The 19,778-nt window shown below is 40.0% G+C and overlaps 1 protein-coding gene across 6 annotated transcripts in view; it reads right to left on the bottom strand.

The window, feature by feature from the left end:
* The window catches only part of LOC110838284 (lachesin-like), a 310,561-nt gene that overhangs the window by 56,210 nt on the left and 234,573 nt on the right, over nucleotides 1-19,778 (bottom strand). The window lies entirely within an intron of this gene.

The following is a 19,778-nucleotide window of genomic DNA, read 5'->3' as shown; positions in this document are numbered from 1 at the left end:
ATTCTAATTGGTGTTTGAGTGGCTATACGCGTATGAAAACCCGGAAACACAAATAAGAGTTTGGAATGTCGTATCAGAAGTATGTAAATGTTGTCTTTCTTACGCCATTCTGGTTATGTTCTGTCAGAGTATGAATCTCGCGGGGGTCTCTGGCTAGCGATCAGTTTGTGATCCGAGCCTGAAGTAAAATGCGGACTGCAAATATCAATGAAAGAAAAATCAGTTCCAGGCTACAGCATCGATGTCAGTGCTCAAAAATTAAGAGTGTATACGTCAGGTGTTCCGCTCCACAATTCGTGACGGACAAGAAAGACAGTTCATGACATCGCCGAGTTGGCGAGTGTTTCGATCTCAACTCAAGAAACGCGATTATGTTCTCAATTCGTCTGAATGAGGTACAGCCCTGAAGATTTCTGTCTTCTGGGTTGTTGCGACGTGTAGTCTGGTCGATATTAACCAACGTTTCAGAGGTCATGCTGCCTCCGTCATCAGGGCGATGAGTATGAAGATTTCTGTCATCTGGGTTGTTGCGCTGTGTAGTCTGGTCGATGTTAACCAACGTTTCAGAGGTCATACTGCCTCCGTCATCAGGGCGATGAGTATGAAGATTTCTGTCTTCTGGGTTGTTGCGCTGTGTAGTCTGGTCGATGTTAACCAACGTTTCAGAGGTCATACTGCCTCCGTCATCAGGGCGATGAGTATGAAGATTTCTGTCTTCTGGGTTGTTGCGCTGTGTAGTCTGGTCGATGTTTACCGACGTTTCAGAGGTCATACTGCCTCCGTCATCAGGGCGATGAGTATGAAGATTTCGTCTTCTGGGTTGTTGCGCTGTGTAGGCTGGTCGATGTTAACCAAAGTTTCAGAGGTCATACTGTGATATTATATCATCGCCCTGATGATGGAGGCAGTATGACCTCTGAAACGTTGGTTAACATCGACCAGACTACACAGCGCAACAACCCAGAAGACAGAAATCTTCATACTCATCGCCCTGATGACGGAGGCAGTATGACCTCCGAAACGTTGGTTAACATCGACCAGACTACACAGCGCAACAACCCAGAAGACAGAAATCTTCATACTCTGATGACGGAGGCAGTATGACCTCAGAAACGTTAGTAAACATCGACCAGACTACACAGCGCAACAACCCAGAAGACAGAAATCTTCATACTCATCGCCCTGATGACGGAGGCAGTATGACCTCTGAAACGTTGGTTAACATCGACCAGACTACACAGCGCAACAACCCAGAAGACAGAAATCTTCATACTCATCGCCCTGATGACGGAGGCAGTATGACCTCCGAAACGTTGGTTAACATCGACCAGACTACACAGCGCAACAACCCAGAAGACAGAAATCTTCATACTCTGATGACGGAGGCAGTATGACCTCAGAAACGTTAGTAAACATCGACCAGACTACACAGCGCAACAACCCAGAAGACAGAAATCTTCATACTCATCGCCCTGATGACGGAGGCAGTATGACCTCTGAAACGTTGGTTAACATCGACCAGACTACACAGCGCAACAACCCAGAAGACAGAAATCTTCATACTCATCGCCCTGATGACGGAGGCAGTATGACCTCTGAAACGTTGGTTAACATCGACCAGACTACACAGCGCAACAACCCAAAAGACAGAAATCTTCATACTCATCGCCCTGATGATGGAGGCAGTATGACCTCTGAAACGTTGGTTAACATCGACCAGACTACACAGCGCAACAACCCAGAAGACAGAAATCTTCATACTCATCGCCCTGATGATGGAGGCAGTATGACCTCTGAAACGTTGGTTAACATCGACCAGACTACACAGCGCAACAACCCAGAAGACAGAAATCTTCATACTCACTGCTGTGAAAACCTCAAATCTTACAGGTACAGCCCTGTTTTCACCACAGCAATCTCAACTTTGCCTGAGTCGACTCTGTCTTCACTAACGTCCTACAGACAAATTTCGGTAGAGTACGTCACAAAGACAGACCGACCCAGCTCGACTCTCTCCATTTCCCTACGGGTAAGACCCTCGCCTCCTTCTCTTGCTGTAAGTGCAAGTCGACAATACACGGCTATACTGCAGCCATTTGCACTGCGTGTCGGCGAGACTGCAAAGGACCTAGACACTGTACCTCATGTTTCACGCGTAATTTAGAACACAAATTCCATTCTTTACCAAATGTTATTAGAGTGATCAAAAACTAAGATAAAAGAGGTTGGTCGCTTAGCCTGCATGGGATGAGAAATAAGAAATGCCTAAAACATTTTTGTCAGGAAGTCTGAAAGGAGGAAACCACACGGAAGAAGTTTGCGTGGGTGTGAGTAAATAATAAATGGGAAAGTACAGAAAGAAGCTGGGAAGATGTGGAATAGATAAATGTGGCTTAGGACACGGGAGGGCGGAGGGATCTTGGGAACATGGTAATGCAGTTTCGGGTTCCATAATAGACAGGGCTTATACTGTAAGCTGGGTATGTCAACTTCTCACGAAGGACTCTGAAGCATAGAATTAATTTGTTTTCATAGTAATTAGTATAATTTCTTTTTTGTGAAAGCCAGACAGTTTGAATGAAATATCAAGAGACGCGATGACTTTTCGGGTACTGCAACATTAAAGGTTTTGAACTTCGGACCGCTTACAGCAGTTACTTTTTTTACATAAGAAAATACATATATCGTCACTGGTGGCAATTTTTATGAAAGACTTGACGGTGACTGCATTCTGTTCAAGTAACTGCACACACCGTAGAATAACTTGGCCACTGAACGCTTCATTTGAATTTCACATCGATGCCTTGAAATTGGACACAAATATAAACTTTAGTTTAATGTCCTGTGACTGTCATTTATTTTCTAATCTGTTTCAGCACCCGGAACACAAATGCCATTTCCAGTTATATAATCAAATGGATGTATCTGGAGAGAAGTGGAGTTTGTGAGCTTTAAACGTCTGATGTACACAAAAGAAAGGATCTTAAAAGTGTAATATTTTGACGCGGATAACAGAATCTTTTAGTAGCAGCCCTCAAGGAGCTGGCACGCGGCCAGGTACTGATCCGATCAAGATGTTACATGAACTGAGCTAGCATTTTCCCGCCAGTTGAGCTTCGCCCCCAACAGACGTCAGGCCGTACTTATCCTTAAAAAAATCGCTAGGGCGAGCGAGGGCTAACAAATGTGACTACTGGGGGGCAGAGCGGCAGTCATGTACCCATCCCACTGATCCAATTCAAAATAATCTGAATATAAAATTCAGTTGAGCGTGCAGTAGTTAATGTAATTCTTAAATTGATTATACATTTAAATAGGCTGTGGATAAAGTATAACTGGACAACGCTATCCAACAAATAAACCCAATAAACCAATTTTTAAAAATTGTGTCGAATTATGTAACTGAGCGAGCCTGTGCTGCACTCTATTATCGATAATAATCACTACATAATATAATATGGTTGCCATGGTTACAGTTTAAACACAGGCAGAGTTTAGAAGTTCTAGTAAGGGAGAGACGGGTACAAGAATAATATGGGATGGAGACACAAAATGACTTTCTCCCTGAAATTCAACGGACCTTTTACCCTAGTAATATATAAATAAATAAAGTTGAATCAGTTCAAGGACGAAGGCTCTGTAAATGTTCAGAATTCTTAAACCGATTTATCAAAAGATGGTTATGGTTTATATAACGACGCTATCAGTAAATCCGACTCTACAGCGGCGAATAATAGGCTGACTAACGAAGAGTCTAATGAACTGGAAAGGATGTACACGGAAACGGTCGTGGTCTACTTTATCAGTGTATCCCAGCAGTTGCCTAGAAGAACTGAATTCGGTCTATATTCGAATCGGTTTCGTCCTGAAAATAAGTCAGGACCCCGTTATCGGTACACGAATTTGCTCAGTGAACAGCAAGAAGGTAGAATATCAGTGACTTTTTGTATTGTAATCCAATCATTGTATTCCCTTGCATGCAGGTCGCTTTGGCAACGACAGCGAACGTACGTTAGGTTCGCAGCAAATGCAATCCCCTCTCTAGTAAAGGCTCAACATTTATTCAATTTGCTGTCTCTACCTTCAGCTGTTCTCCGGACATATCTCGTTCTGAAGCACTGTATTTCAAAATGGCTTTCACCTCGGTTTACAGACGCAATATTTGTCTTCCTTGTTTGTTAGTGTTAATGATCGTGTAGTAATTCCGTATCTTCTGAAAACCTCAGAGACCATAAACAAATTATTGGCAACATTATCCCCCCTTTTTATGTTTCTCAGCCAAAATTTATTACGTATTGTAACACAACCAACAACTCAATTTGGCGTCGCCCGGTCTGCCACTTACACATCAATGTAATTTACACATTAGTCCATCCTAGTACCAATTGTGACAATTAAACTGACAATTTTAGAATTCAAACATCGTCACACGCCTGGAATAAAAGTTAGGATACAAAACATTACACAATACTTTTAACAAAAATAATTATATCTAGAACTCGTACTCATAATTGCGGCTGAAAGAGCCTCTGAAACGTCGATAAACATCCATCAGACTGCGCGGCGCAATAACCCATAAGACCACCACCTTCTCTGGGCGTGTTCTTTCATCTGCAAACACGCCTTAAAATATGTAATGGGCATAAAAAGTATTAAACATCTTACCTAATTAACAGTTAATACAGCATCGTTCTACTCTACTGGCATTCCGAGACGCGCCACTCATCAACAAATTCGCGTCTCGAATTTCTTCTGTTTATGTTTCAGTTTTCCCCACATCAGTCATAAAGAAGATCAAAGAGGCGCTGGTAATGCACGTACATAAGAAACTTCGTTTTTATTTCCAGCAATGCTATCTACGGTGGCTGCCACTTTGCTAGACGAGTTCTGGGTCCACAGGGATTCAATAGCATCTTGAGGGATCGCGGTCGGGCAGACGTATTCACCCACTCAGCGGGAATAATGGGTAACAGCAGCACGCGACAATGCGACAGACTTTCTGCAGCTTCGCCATGTTCGTACTAAATAAACTCATATTTATAGACATTATCATAAATTAATGTGACTGTCTTCTTGGAAGTTGTTACGTAATTCACGATGTTTCAGAGACCCTTCCTGACTCCAGCACCAGTTAAGCATTTGAAGCAAGAACTTAAAGTAAACAATATTTAAAAACTTGGCGCGGACCGCGAAGAAAACACCGCACTTCACCATTACAATAATCCTAGCAGTTAACGCTGTTTAAGAAAATCGACGTTTACACTGAGAATCACATGGAACCCACATATAAAGTATGCGGATGAAATTCAGGTTTACTGGATGTTAAAGGTGTTGGTACATATAATTACCACTATTATTTAAAGGGTTAAATCAGTCATACATGAACACGGGGCAAGAGACGCTGAAGAAGAAGAAAAATGGCAGAATTTGGATCGTTTATAATCTTGAATAGGATTAAACCTCAACTGGAAATAAAAAAAAATAATACAAAAAGTTGTCAGTGGAACCACGGTTCCGGAGAATTTGACGTAAATACGTCTATACGGAAAGGAAGTTTATATATTGGCTTTATTCTAATTATTTCCTTTATACATGCTTTACAATTGAGTAAAGTTTGATTAAGACTTTGCTTATTTAACTTGAATTAGTTACGCTTAAGATGGGTCTGTTGTAGCTGAATGTAATGTAATGTAAAGTAATGTAATGTAATGTAACGTTTCCTAGGTAACATAACAATGCAGTTACACTTTTTCATTACACTTTTTCGTAACACGTTTTTGCCCAATGACCCTTCCTTATAGACGTATTTACGTCAAAACCCGGATTTTTGTTTACGTAAGAAACAGGAGAGTAAAGAGTATGAAACTATTAATTTCAGAGAATAAAAACTGGAGATTTCACCAGATATAAATCTTTTACTTTTAATACCAAATGATACATTTACACAAATAATGTGCAATCCGCCTGCAAAGAAAAAATATCAGCAAAAGAAGAACATATTTATATCTAACTTTTCATACTGCAGTTTCAATAAAATACTAGGGTAATTTCCACACACGTCCCAGATGAGATCTACACAGAATTTCAATAGCTAAAAAGGCGAAAACTTTATTTTCATTCCCGGCAGTAAGTAACCGGTCCGTTCAATATTGCATGACCGTTTGAATGAGGCCAGGTCTCGACATCTCAATGAATTGACCTTGCAAACCCACCGTGAATTTTTCGCGTGCAAATAAGATCGTGCCGTCTTTATGGTAGTGTGAGTTATGAAAAGTCGTCACTGTTCGCTCGCAGCGTCGGCGAGACACGAGCGTCCAATTGATGAAGCCCTGGCTTCAACGAAATGAACTTCTAGCCACTAAAACTGTCAGCAGACGGAAATCTTTTAGCCCTTGGAAAGAGGACGAGTTATCACATCTGCTGCTCGAGATTTGCAGGGTTATACTGCCATCAGTGCTACCAATTGAATAAAAACGCTACTTCACGTCTCCTGCACACTCTGCCTCAAGAGCGGAGCGAGGAAAAATACGTCTTAAAAGCAGTGACCACAAAATGTGGGGACGGCATGTTCCTCCGAAACGTTGGTATATTCCTTCAAAGTCCACACGGCGTTACAACCCAGAAGACAAACAATGACATCTTAGCCGTGGCGAGAAGTTCAAATTCTAAACAGTCCAATCGACTAAATCGTCGACCGACCAAGCGGTCAGTCAATCAACGGTTCAACCGAGCGATAACCGATCAACTGACGGAACTACTAACAGTTACACCTGCGATGAGATGTCACATACATTGTATACGCAAAGGCGGACGGATAACACTGGAGGCTAAACTAGCGTTTCGAAACGTGACTAAAATGTTTAATTTCCTGCAATTAAATTTTCAGCCGACTGCTTGTTTGCTTTGTCTCCAGACGTGAGTGGAGCTGACGTGTGGACTGCAGTCAGCACGCCTCAGGAACCGGGCAAGATTTCGTACATAAAGAGGAAAAATAATATTTTAAATTAACGTTTTATTCCACGAGCAATTTTGAACATAACATAAACAATTAGTATTTGAGCGACCTAAGAATTTTTTTAACGTAAATACGTCTATATTGAAGGGTCATTCGACAAAAAAGAGGAACGAGAAAGGGAAAGGAAAAAGTGTAACCTGGTTGCCTAGGAAACGTAGTGTTTACTCGGAATTGTTGTTACCCAGGAAACGTCAATTGTTTACTCGGCATTGTTGTTATCTATAAAACATTTCATTACATTACCTTACCTTACATTACACTACCTTATATTACTTTACATTACATTCAGCTACCACAGACCCATCTTAAGCGTAACTAATTCAAGTTAAATAAGCAAAGACGTATTTACGTCTAATTCTCCGGAACCGTGGTTCCACTGTCAACTTTTTTTTCACAAATACGCACAGGTGTACCGGAACACGGACAATCCGCAGTCAGACATTTTGATTTCTGAACGACCCGGACCCATGTATTTTACTGCTACATAATATATACTAACTCAGCTCAGCTGTAGTCTCAAGGTATCTAGGAAGTGTTCTTTTAATAGTAGGTAGTTAGACTTTGTCGTAAAATTGTAGTCATACTGTCAAATTTCGTCGAACATTTGACCAACAAACCGAATTTATCGAAGGAGAAGTGCGAGAAACGCACATAATCACCGAGCTTGCTACCGACGTCCTTTAAAAAAATGCCGAGAGAATTTGTCCAGGTAATAATCAGCAACCTAGCAACGAACCGTCTTTTATTTATATGTAACATTTTTCACGCATCTCAGAGAACAAACCTACCCTTTTTCAACAAAGAGTTTCCCGTTGTCGCCAGCTCTACCAGTCAAACTACTCACACCTAGTGAGTTATTTGTAGCTGCGAACCCTAAGCTATATTTTTTTAAATGAAATAAATTTCAGTGTGGCACCAGAGAGGTCACGCTGACAAAAGAATTTCCCTGGTTTCTTTGGAACAGAGTAAACATCATACTGTCCACGTACAAATAACGTACGTGTCCCGTATCATCATGGTACTATAAATATTACCACAGAGGTGAGTCTGTGCCTCTTGTATTTCATTATCGATCCAGAGCCGAGTAAATTATCTGGTATCTGCTCATCTCTGAACAGCAAACTAGACTCAGAATTTTCCATTATTCCTATTTGTCGTTTGTTCACACTGAGTTACCTTACGCGTTGCTCCGTCGAACGACTAAGCCGCTGCCTACGAAACAAAATTGTTCGCTTAACTTTTCTCGTGTTGGGCTGTAATGCACTTTTACAAACAGACTGGTAGTGAAAAACATTAACATTTTACATATTAGGGCGAAAGTTTAACATCTGCAATAATAACAATGGCTTATCTCTTTAGATTGTTGAAACCCCGCCCGGTAAACGTTGAACTTTTATCTCTTTAACACATTGGTCAGGTTATTTCGAGACTGTAAACACAGTTAATTGGGTATGTCAAAGGAGTGCCTATCCATTAATAGTGACAATATTTCTCTCGTACGATCCGTAAGTGGAAAAGATCTTGGAACGACCGTACGTTGCTAGTCCGTTGTATTAATATTATGAACCACAGTATAATCATAAAAGTCATGTTGATGCACTGTAGAAATCCTTGAGAAGAGTTTGAGAAATCCTGGAGAAGTGCTGGAGAGCTTCTGGAGAAATCCCAGATAAGTGTTTAAACGTTTTGCAGAAGTTCTTTAGAAGTCCTTGAGCCGTTTTCAAGAAATCCTGGAGAAGTGGAGGAAAAATCCAGGAGAATGGCTGGAGAAGTCCTAGAGAGGTTTTATGGAGGTCCTTATGCGTTGGTGGGTTTGATCGAATGCGGTTCTGTTAGATTCGGTTATGCTGGAATGGTTTAGAATGCATTTGATTAGGTTCGTTGTTTTCTGCTTGGTTGGGTTAGGTTAGGTTAGGTCAGGTTTAGTTAGGTTAGGTCAGATTGTGTTAGGTTAGTTAAAGTTGTGGTTTTAGAATTGGCTCAGTAGTTTAATGCAGAATTACGATCCTGTTGATTTGGTGGACGTGTATGTATCCTGGAAAATTGCTGGAGAAATTCTGGAGAAATCCTAGAGAAATATAACTATGTACATTTTCTGTAGAAGTCTTTGAGAAGAGATTGAGAAATCCTGGAGAAGTGCTGAAAAAATTTTAGATAAGTGTTGAAAAGTTAGTCAGAGGTTCTTTAGAAGTCCTTGAGCCGTTCTGGAGAAGTGTTGGAGAAGTCCTGGAGAGGTTTTCTGGAGGTCCTTAAGCGTTGATGGGTTTGATCGAATACGGTTCTGTTAGATTCGGTTATGTTGGAATGGTTTAGGTTACATTGGATAAGGTTAGGTTATTTTATGTATTAATATGAGACAGACAGTGACATATGTTAGGCCATTATTAAAAACCCGAGGCTCACACCTTACGAGCCAGGCTCGCTAAAATTATGTGCTAGTGTTTAGTGGAAGATTGTACATATAGTGCACTCGTTTGTAGATACAGAGAAGTAATTTCAACGTATATCCCTACGACTTAAGGCTTTTTTTTCGATTAAAGTATTTCCATTTTAAGACCATCGTTTACATTAAACTTTGAAACACGCAAACAACTCAATGTTCCGCTAGCCACTCTTAACATAAAAGAAAAAAAGTCAGGCGTAAGAAGTCACAAAATTGCTACACTTTGGAAGAGTTAAATCAATATTCACCGCTTCTGCATTCTTCGCCCAACGGCGAAAGCAGAACCTATTACGTGAAGCCGCATCTGCAGTTTGAACAGAAATGGCGGAAGAAAATGTTGATAAACCTAAATATTCGCGGATGATAGTCTCATGGGTACTACGCCATTTGAACTTATAGGTAGATACCGACGATTTTTTAGGAACATACGGCCTCCATCTTCAGGGAAGCTTTTTAAAAACAAGTTCTAAGAAGCGAATTCGAAGTTCCACGTGGTAGCGCGCGTTACATAAAATAGCAGTAGTCTTATTATTGCTTGTCTCCGGAGTCTACACCCAAAATTTCTTTCTTGTAATGGTCGTTTGGAAATTCCCTGAAATTCACTTCTTTCCTACATTTCTTCCTTATATACCCAAAGCGGAAAGAAATTTACAAGGAGGAATTTAGCGTTTCTTGATGTTACAGTAATGGAACCACGGACATGGAACCGGTGAAATCCTCTGGGTAAATAATTTTTTCTAGAAGCATATTTTCTGACGTCCATTTACAAAGACGTCACATTCTAAAAAATATATAAAGCCTGTTTGGGGAGAAGTGTGCCTATGGAATACCTTTCTTTTATTATTCTCTTTACTAGTTTTTGTATCTCACTGAACTTGACGTCGTTTATTGCTGGTCTGGTCAATAACATCTTCGCCTGTTATGGAGTCAAGCAGTTCTTTCTGTAACCACAAAAGCCTGTCTTATCCTAAACAGTCAAATCCAATCTATCTTAAATTTAAGATCATATTTAATATTATCCTTCCATCGAAGACAAGTTCTCCGCCTCCGGGGTTTCAAATAAACACATTGTATTTATGAGATGGTAAAGTTGCGTCATATTGTGATATAATAAATATATATTATTTATTTAAATCTTGTCCGTCTAATCACAATAACATCTGATAAAAATGTACGCTAAAATAATATATAGAAATTGTATTTAAGTTATTATTGATTTAAATCTTTATATAATTATATACACCTGAAGATAGTTCTTTTAGGAACTGAAACATGTCGTGAAAAATGATGGTCTAATGTAAAATCGAATATTTCGATAAAAAACATCATTTAATATTTTAAATATTTTAAATGTTAATTATTGTAATATTTTAATATTTAATAAGAATTTATTGTGATTAGACGGACAAGATTTAAATAAATAATATATATTTAAATAAATAATATACATTGTATTTATTTATTATTGCCACATGAGTGCTGTGTACCCCACCCAATTCACACTTCCTGATTTGATCAACGTAATAACATTCAGTGAAGAGTGAAAATTACAGAGCTTCCAACCTTGCGTATTTCTCCATCTTCTCTCTCGTCTGCCCAATATTATCCTCAGAACCTATTATCAACCATCTTCAATCTATGTTACTTCTTTAAGGCAATAAAACATTTTCCATATTCACTACTAATCTCAAGATTTGAAAGGAAAATTGAAAAACAAAATATTATGCATTACACGGTTAGAAACATTCTCCGAACTTCATCAGCTTTTTAGTTACATAACCCAGTTATATTTGTTACCGTCGTTGGCCTGTGCTTAAACTCTTGACACCTTTTCAACGCAATTCCCACGTTATGGCCTCGTTCTCTATTATTCAGACGAAGTTGAGCAACATAATTGTAAATAACACCCATACATCATTCATGCAAAAAAGCCCTTCTGACTGGTTACGTCGTCGAAAATATTTGCTGTGGCCCAGACCTGCGTAGCTCTGGGGATTCATATATCTTTCGAGCACATCCACACATTCTGACCTCTGGTGATAGAACTATGAACAAGTAGGTCGGCAACAAAATGGCGGAGTCCGTGTACACTATCTGTACAGAAAAATGATGCGTTAATAGTCCGATACTTGGTTGTTCAACGATACCATTTCAACTTATCAAGGATATAAGCTCATAGCTAATTAAATCTCCTTCCGTACGACAACTAAACTGACAAACACGAAAGAAGACGAGTGACCCAGAGAGCCAAATGGTGCACTCTTGAAGTAAATAAATACTTTATACACCAAGCTGATGACGATGATGACGAGGGCACGTGACAGTATGACGTGCAAAAGCGTCCAAAACTGAGATGCAATCAACGTGTTGATGACTGTCCATATTTTTAGTTACCTGAAAATTAGTACGAAGCATGGCACAACGCCGTGACGAGGTATGGGGTGTGGAGGTATAGCTCCGACCATTTTAAACTCGGCACCAGGTGAACTTCACGCCTATGGCACAGAGCCTCAACTTCCCACTGGATATGAAGATGGGTGCCCCCCAAATTGAAGCAATGTAGTACATATCCTCGCATAATAAGTGCATTAAATGACTGAAAATTAGGCCTATTCAAAACTTATTTGAAGGTGCTGTTTCAACCGCAGAGGCTATACTGCGCCGCGGAAATGGGATTTAATGTAATAATTTTATTTTATTTAGTGTTCTGTCTGACGACAGGTCCATATGAACAGGATCCTTCCATCCTTTTCTCGGACTGGGACCTGTTCATATACGTTCTTGGCAGATGATCCAGAAGTGGTTTGCCATTGCCTTCTTCTGTGTGTGAATGGGATGCCACGGAGAAATCGGGGAAGCCCCAGGAGAAAAACTCCGTGTTGCCTAGACCACGGCCTTGCCCAACACAAGTTATAAATTCGGGCACCGCCGGGAATCGAACCCGAAACCCCAGGATTACAAGGCCAGCGTTCTAACCGCTAGACCACCGCGATGTATAATGTAATTTTTATAAGTACAATACCCGATGTACAAAATAGTGTCAGTAAGGTAACCGATCACACCAGTAAGCAAGCAGAAGCCGTTTTAGTAAGGCAGCTCCAAACGCGGATATGTCGAATAGTTTGCTCCCATTCTGCACAGCTCGGATTGTGGGGGGTTTCCTCAGCTGTGCCTCGCGAACAAACACGCACCAGTATCTTGCTAAGGCTTACAGATATTCCGTTTTACTTTGATATTAACGAGCAATATTGCGTTACATTTTTTTAAACGATTTATTGTCACAATTAGTTAAAGCGCTGCTATATGGGACTTGGCCAACTACAATCTTTTCCAATTTAAGTCAAACCTATTTCCGGAAGCGCGCACAGCTCGTGAACTTGCAGATTACAACATTTTCATTTCTTAAGAAACTTAGGGCTGACCGAAACATATTTTATTACAAAATCAACCCAGTTACTTAACTAGTATTAGTTATAGCAAGATTTAAATCACTTATTTTGTTAAAAACTTAACGTCAATTTATTCTCTACTGTCTCCGACGTTTGAACTATCCCCTTACAAGCACATCGCTAACAGCTTGGTAGCAAAATGATCTGCAAAGAATTCCTTTCGAGATGTATGTAATTGGCTGCACGCGTTACAGCCATATTGAAGCTCCGGGACATAACACAAGGAACGATGGTATAACAAACAAAACAACAGCGCTTCTTGCTGAGACCTGAATTTTTTCCCTGAGGGCGCGGTAGTCGCTGTACTACTCAGTGAACACGAGGAACGCTCTGCTTGCTGTAACCAACGAGATACGTATTCTGGAAGGAAGAATTTATTTACATTAAAACAACACAAGATCTGCTCAGTATTATTACGTCATCTTTCTAAGGCCTGTATGTTTGTGCAGACTGGGGTTATTAAATGCCGCTGCAAAAATCATGTTACTATCTTTCTAGAGAAAATAAAAGCAATATGCTATAAATAACACATTTTATTACGTGCTTCTGTGTTCTAATATTTAATTACGTCCATTGAACACAGACCCTAAGAAGCCAATAGTCTCACAGTTGGCCAAATTTTCAGCCTTTTATTAAACCAGAGGGTCCATTACCGTGTTCACAAGAGCGGAAGTTATCTTAAGCCACATGAATCCAATCAACATGTTAATATCCCATTTTTTAAGATCCGTTTTAATACAATACTCCCGTGTACGCCTCTTCGATTGGCCCTGTCCTGCAATTCTGCGCTTTGGAGTTTGATATAAATTGACCGACGTTTCAAAGGAGTATACTGCCTCAACCATCAAGCTACCCTGATGAAGGAGACAGTAAGTACCCCTCTTAACATCATTCAATTTACACAAGTCTACACGGCGAAACATCCCAGAAGGCAGTAGTATTTAAACTGGTCGCCGTGAGAACCTGAAATCTCACCTAATCACGGCGACTTTGCACCAAACTCGTCCACTAAACAGGCAGCCAAACTCTGAATTCATTCATGAAAGCTCTCAATCCACAGACGTGCATCAGAGCCTTGATACAGCCACTTACTTAAAAACAAAGCAGTATCGTTGGGCGCTGAGAAAGGCTACATCCTTACTCTGCACTGACAGGTGACATTTGAAGTCTGACAAAACTAGTACCCAAAAAAACCTTTCCCTTTCTCCGAAAGGGATAAAGTGTCATGGAGCCACATCTGGGCGTGAAGTGCTGGGTTTAATGCACTCATATATTATTGATGCCACTTCTTCTCGCCAGAGATCCAGTGCACTACAGTTTATGGGAACAGCGCCTATTACTCGACAGCGCCATCCCAGTTACTGGCACAGCCATTTTGTTCCTCCGTGATATTGCAGTCTGTTGCAAACTAATGGTGCACTCACACGGGATTGTGTACAGTTTTAATTTACCACTCACGTAACAAGAGTGGATTTTCCGAACGACAGATACAGATAAAAAGAAACACAACTATGAATATTACTGGCTAAGGTTAGATCTATATTCGAAACACGTCAAGACTGTGTTGGTCGATGAGCGACAGATATTAGAGTTTTCATCCATTATCATCTGTCCCACGGCACACAGCATCAACTCTTGGCGTCGAAAGTCGACGCACTATTTCCTACTTTTGTCCGTGACAACAGACTAGCGCGAGGTTCCCCAAATTAAGGGTTGGACGGAAGATTAACTTCTCGCCAAAAACATAAATACACATGTTAATAAATATAACACAAGCCTCTTACTTTAACGGGCTGTTCTAAACGGCCTATAAAACTTGAAATTTGTGGAAACAGAACGACAGAGTGTGGACTGGCTTCAAGTGGCTCAGAACAGAAAACAGTGCCTCCACCCACTGAACAAAGCAAGAAATATACGAATAAAATTACAGGAAGGGCACAGAAAATAATAAATATACTAAGAATATAAATATAAATAAATAATTTATAGAAAAATAGAATAAATACTTTGACCAGAAAAAAGCAAGTAACATTTAAGCAGTCAGAGAGTAACTATAAGATGAACTGCTACATGCGTCTTCGAGCAAGTTAGCTAGGTGGGGCGGTCGTTTGCACTGACGTGGCTACCTGCCCACGTCTTGTAGCAAATTAATTGCACGGACTGTAGCATTTATATGGCGATTAGTCTGCTTAATCACGACCCATGTTAATGAACCGTCAAATCATTATCTCGAGACACTTACGCAACTCTGGCACCATTTATCATCTAGCTGCCTACATTGTGTACCGAACCACGCTCCTCAAATAACCGGGATCGATTCCAGAGCAGCCCTCAAATATCTCATCTACGAAAATTACCACTCCTTTAGGACACAGATCATTAAGCAAGCAACTTACATTCTTTCTCTGTTTTCACTTCTCTCCACCTGCTTTACCTTCTGGATATTCCTATTTAAGCGCGTTCGTAACCCTGTGGAGCGCCTAATAAAATATCTTAATCCGTCCGTCCGTATGAAACAACTCGAGAACGGATTATTTACTTCAGACACTCTAAGTACTCCATGTTACGACTTCAAACTGGATAAACAGATTTTGACGAAATACGATACTGCAAGATTATAGAAAATGGTGTCGAGACATTTACATTTTAGTTTACATCTGACCAGTTCAACGAGTATTTTACATACGAGCATAAGTACCATTCTGAGCTGAAGTCGATGTGACAGCCTACGAAACTTGTTTCGGTTACCACTGTTACCTATTTACCATAGTCATCTTCGAGGGAGGGGGGAATCCGCCGTGATGACGTCAACCGACGCCAGACAACATCCACGCAAAGATCATTCCTGAACTTCAGTCACTCGCTCGCATTTGATAAACGCAATTCACTGTTTCCCATGCTGAAATCCGCTCTTCGACTCCTCTAGAAGGCAACAAGCATTTGGAAACCATCACTTTTCATTTCTGTGGTGAGAGGGGGTGGAAGAGAGAGAGAGAGCGATGATTTACCATTCTCCCACCCCCCCCAACCAACCCCACGTACATATCAAGTTCGGTTAATTAGCGCAGCAAAAGAGCAACTCTCATATAACCTTGGATAATTACCCACACTAAGCCCCGAGAGCGAATTACAGAGGGAGTGTCCGGATTATGTGGATCCCTCTCACCCCCTGCAGCGTCACTAATTCCACCCCACGACAGGTTTCCCTTTTTTCCCCTCTTATATTCCCTTTGTAGCCGCGAGCCACAGGTTGATAAACGACGTTTTCCTATCCAATTATGTGTGTTTATGTGTTTAAAATGACTAGGGGCGTGTTTTTACACGCAAATGTACTTCTATGTAAAGATCCATGCAACATCCTTCGGTGCATGGAAACTTTGTTTAGTTAAATTGGGTGTGGATAAAGAATGGGTAAGTACTTTGTCGCCTGTTTGTTAAGCGATCCACAGCATATTCAACTACAATGCGTCTCTTTCCGTTGCTCACTTGTTTGTTATTACGAAGCCAATAGCCTCGTCTCATAAAGAAACAAATACGGGACATTCAGTTCCTTATCGCGGTAGATATATGCCACTATTTAATTATATTTTCGCAAATAAATTGTATAGTCATCATAAACACGATACTGAACCGCGTATACCTTCATTACTGGAGCTAAACTCACTTCGTATAATGAAATCTATTTTTTTGAGCTTCTTTTTAATATCATCCTACGGAATTTCGCGATTCAGTGGTTGGCAGTCATGATTCGCATTCGGTAAACCCCGGGCGAGGTTCTCCAAATGTGCATCCGCCACCCTTACAGGACACTTTTCGTGGCTACGATTCGCAGGCAAACACTTGGATGGTATCTTAAAATGATTCACTTCCGCTTAGTTCCAAATCCTTACAATTCATCAATCACAACCATTCTCCCATTTAACGCCATAAGCATATATGTAATTAAATTGAATGAACTAAAACACGTCACATCTTATGTATAAAGTCACAATTAACTAAAAACAGAATCATCAAAACTTTCTATTATTGTTTACCCTTTTGAATATCAGTAGATACCGAGATTTCCTTCCCGCAGGATAAAGCGATGAGGCGTGAAGCCATACCACAATTTCCCAATTCATCTGCATGGCGTAAAGCTTGATTAAAACAGAGACAACTTCATCTCTTACCTTACCCGATATACCTCTTCGTTCTAACTTCGAAAACTGAGCGTAATTTCCTCATCCTTAACTAAAAGAAACTCGCTTCACGAGAGCTCATCCACCCTGGTGGAATTTCACAAAACACTTAGTCCTCATTATAATCATTCACTCCATATGAAACTTCGAGTTAACGCCTTAGAATGACCGACGGTACCAGCGTCTTAAATTCTAATATGACGTCTTACGGCAAAAGAACCAAGCCAAACAGAGGCTTATTACCATGAAATGTTTGTGATTTAAGCTTCATAATTAGCGATATACACAGAGTGCTCCAGAAATCCACATTAATCAGAATTTATAACAGAGAAGAATAAAATCCATAAGCCTTGTACGTCTTTTAGTTTCAATCTCCGTGTGAATAACAGTCACAAGCCACGTTTATTTCAATATTGCCAATTTATTTGAAAAAAATATATAAAATTAATTCGAATAGAGAAGAAGGGTAATGGGGTAGGTTTTCTGAGACACTCGGTAGACACGCGTTATCCCCAGACGTGAGCTTCTTGGTCGTTAGTAGAGTGGCGACGGTCACAACTTGTGTCTTTTGGGACAACTACTGAGCAAAATCTGGAAAACGTGCCCAAGACCTTATTAGTATATTAATAGACAAAAGACAAAGCTGTAATACAGTCAGAATAACTCAGGAACAAACTTTACAGAGACGAACCAAGTTCAATACAGAAATAGTCCAAGAATTACAACCTTGTAGTGTAGCACAAAGAGTACTGTTTCACAGTAGTGCCAACAGGACAGAACGCATCAAAAGTCGCTTTAAACAAGCAATGATCGCTTCGTTAACACTCACTTAATTGAATTAATAAAAATTCTCTCGCCCCACTCAACACAAGTTATGACGTTCAGGTGGTACCAACAAACATTTCGGTACCAGAACTTAAAAACTCACCACCGCTAATTACTTCCATTAATCACCAGTCCTCATTCCAAGTTTCCATAAGATACGCCATCACCTTCGTTGTCTTCTAAATAGACATTCTCCCCCAGCCCAGCCTCCTTGATTTCTCTGTCGAAATTCCAGATAATCTGAATGGACGACAATGTTTTTCTTTATGTGACAGACAAAAATGATGAAACTTCCAGAATATATTCTTACCCCATTTTAATTTATATTATTGTTTTGACCGTACATATCACCTTGTTATGTCCAGTCACATATGTGACAATATCTGAGCGATAAACTCATATGTTCCGTCTGGAAAGACATTTCAAAAATTTATGGACCAATAAAAGAGCCGTTGTAAAAATTTATGTTTTAAAGCGAAACATACTCTGAACTTTCTGAAGCATAGCGGATATTATTTTGTATGAATCAAAACAATAGTTCAAAGATTTGTGAACCAATCAAGGGGCCATCATACACATATTAAAAGACACAATCGAGCCGAATTTAGACTGAATTCATAGATGTCTTTAGCAGCAATAACGTGGTACATAAATAATTTGTTCCGCGTCGTAGCCATGCGCGGTTTACACAATTGGCGTATATATTGACAATGGAAAATGTGTGACATCGGTTTAGAGTTTATTGTCACTGCAGATAGACCACACAAGTGTTTGCCATTTTGGGGGCGCAGCTGTGGCTACAGTGTTGTGGGTTTGCAGCCCCACCGATCATTCAAAACCCAAACATTTACAAGTTTTTACGTCACCACAAGCCCGTTTCTATATTTTAACCTCTTCTTTTCCGTCATGACTGGACACAATGATGATACATCACCAGATGTCTCTTCGTACGGCTATCGGAAATGCATCAGGCATTTATACGACCTGCATACATAAATACATGAGCGACGCAATGCTCTGCTTCGACAAGATAAACCTCGTGTGTGCTACAAAAATATTTCGAGACGATTGTAACGGATTGCACTCTACGAGGGAAAGTATTCCTTCAGAAGCTGAGAGTCGCTACAGATTCCACGTCTTTTATGGAACACAAATCTAATTTCCATGTTCACAAGACTCCGATACTAGACCCTGTCCTGAGATCGTTGAATGCAGTCCACATTATCACACCCTACAGATCCATGATCAATTGTAATATTATCCTCCCGACTATTCGTAAATATCACATACGGGAACATTACAATTACTTTTACAAAATAAATCTTACTTATTTTTCATCCCTGCCACGTGTTCTACATGCTCCGGAAATCTCGTGTTTCTTAATTTCATAAATACAGCAATATTTAGTAAAAAGCAAAATCTCAGAGGTTCTTTGTTGTGGAATTTTATTCGCAATCCTGCTACTTCCATCATCGTAGCTCAAAGTGTTCCCCTCAGTAACCTCATCTCAAACGCCCTCTGCCTGTGTTATTGCTTCAATGAATGACCAAGTTTCTTAACCATATTAAATGCAAGTAATATTATCGTTCTGGGTTTATCTTAATCTTTAGATATTTAAAATACTAGGCGGAAAGACAAAAAAAAGTATCTGAACCGATCACGAACAAGTACTTCCCCAAACTATTCTTCTTTTAATTACTTTGCGAAGAAATTAGGGACTATCATTTCCGTTCTGAGAAGTTTTACCTTTGTCGTATATTCTAAGGACCGGTTAACTAAATAATCATAAATTTGTTCTGTATTTAGGTTGAAATATAATTTCTTGTCTCTGAGTTCGTTTCTTTTCAACTTCTTTACTGGTGTATAAA

The sequence above is a fragment of the Zootermopsis nevadensis genome, unplaced genomic scaffold, assembly GCF_977971745.1.
Source record: "Zootermopsis nevadensis isolate Lab colony 2312 unplaced genomic scaffold, Znev_1.0 Znev_ptg000003l, whole genome shotgun sequence".
Lineage (NCBI taxonomy): Eukaryota > Metazoa > Arthropoda > Insecta > Blattodea > Termopsidae > Zootermopsis > Zootermopsis nevadensis.
This window is presented reverse-complemented; position numbering and strand designations above follow the sequence as displayed.